This window comes from Arachis ipaensis, chromosome B03 (genome assembly GCF_000816755.2).
Source record: "Arachis ipaensis cultivar K30076 chromosome B03, Araip1.1, whole genome shotgun sequence".
Taxonomy (NCBI): Eukaryota; Viridiplantae; Streptophyta; class Magnoliopsida; order Fabales; family Fabaceae; genus Arachis; species Arachis ipaensis.
In genome coordinates this window covers 39,399,267-39,401,441 of record NC_029787.2, presented here as the reverse complement: position 1 = coordinate 39,401,441, position 2,175 = coordinate 39,399,267, and positions in this window count along the sequence as shown.

The following is a 2,175-nucleotide window of genomic DNA, read 5'->3' as shown; positions in this document are numbered from 1 at the left end:
AAAATTCAATAGTTTTTTTCAAAACATGGTTAAATATATTATCTATTATATACAATCATTAGGATAAACAAACAAATATAAATTAAATATATAATTTAATTTTAATTTAAACTAAAAATTAAATGAATTTTCAAAAAAATAGCAACCAATTTTATTTTTAATTTCTCTATAATTTATTTAAAGGTAAAAATCTTTCTATAACCACTAACATCGCAGATAACAAAATTATAAGTCTTTATAAAATAAAAAATATATAAAATAAATAACATATATATAATTTTAAAGTTATTAATCATAGACTATAGACAAATTTAAAAAAAAAATCTTATGGATCAACATGTAATTTTTTGATATTTTTATTTTTTTCTAAAATTTTTGGACTTATCAACATTTAAGTTGTCTATACATTACTTCTCAAAATATTATGATTTCACAAGTTATAATATGTGGGATAAATCACCTTTATAAACCATTTGCAAACTAATTTTACGTATATCCCCCAAAGTAAAAAAGACTACGTGCATGTCTCAATTTATATATCTATATAAATCAAATTTATGAAGTTTGAATTATGTGTTTCCGTAGTAAATCAAATCTATAAGATTCGAATTACTTGGATGCTATCTATGCTAATAAATCGAATGAAGGAGATTCGATTTACAATGAGCTGGATTGCTACTTAGTGAGTATAAATCGAACCTTATTGCTTCGATTTAGCGTGGACCATATAAATCAAAATTTATAGATTTGATTTAGTAGGGGATGACATAATTCGAATTCTTTGAATTCAATTTACTTTCAAATCACAATGTCAAGGGTAAAACCCGGTTAATTAACGGCTAATTAACCCATAAATGAGAATTTATTCTAGAAAGCCAAAAATGTTATTTTTATGGCTAAATATGATAGAGGAAATTGAGACGAGAATTTCGGTACCAATTTTATAGAAAACGGACCAAGATTGGACCGAACGGGCCAAACCGGGCCAACCGGACCCAAAGTGGGCCCTTGGCCCAACTAAACTAAACCAAAACCCTAGTTTTCAGCACTCTCTCTCCTCACTTGACACACTCACACGCTGAAAATGGTGGAGAGGAAGGGAAGAACACTCTCTCAAGTTCTCTCCCTTGGTTGATCTTCAAACCACCATAACTTTTGATCTAGAGCTCCGATTGCCGCTCCGTTTGTGGCCACGCGTTCACCGCGGAGAGCTCTACAAAACCTATACAATCAATCTTGAGGTAAGCCACGTTTTGCTCTTCGAAATTCCAGCCCTTGTTTTCGAGTTTCATGGGTGAAATGTTGAGATTTTGGATTCTTTGATGTTATAGGACCCAACTCTCTTGAAGGAGAAGGTTAATCTTTTTGTGCCAAATTTGTTTAGAAATGAAATTGGGGACATAACAAGTGTGGGGTTGCTGAAAAGTGTGTGAAGAAGGCAGCCGCTAAGAAGAGAAGTCACAAAGGATCATTTCCACAGAACCGAGGGAAGAGCTTTTCACCTAGAGGTCCGCCTTTCAAGAGAAGAGGTTCCTTTAGGAGGCCCAACAACAACAACTCCCAAGGGAAAAGGTTTGGGAAGCAACCTCAGAATGATCACGTTTGTACTAGGTGTGGAAGTCACCATCCGAGAGCACCATGCAAGGCCGGATGGGGTTTGTGCTACAATTGTGGAAAGGCAGGACATAAGCTCCCATGGTGTCCGGAGCGGCAGAAGCAAGGTGCTGGGAAAGCACAACAAACTGGTCGAGTGTTCACCACCTCAGCTGTGGGTGCAGAAGGATCCGAGACACTCATTCGAGGTAACTGTGAAATGGCTGGTCAAACTTTAAATGCTTTATTTGATTCGGGAGCATCGCATTCATTCATTGCATTTGAGAAAGCCCATGAGTTAAGATTGAAGATCGTAACCTTAGGTTATGACTTAAAAGTGTATAATGCTACCCATGAAGCCATGGTAACTAGGCTAGGATGCCCGAAAGTTTCGTTTAGGTTCAAGCAGTGTGATTTTGTCCATAATTTAATCTGCTTACCGATGATCGCTCTTGATCTTATCTTGGGATTGGACTGGTTATCCGAAAACCATGTCCTACTTGATTGTTCTACAAAGTCGGTGTACTTTATGCTGGAAGATACAGAAGGGCTGGTCGTGGTGAATAATTATTACTTGAATTC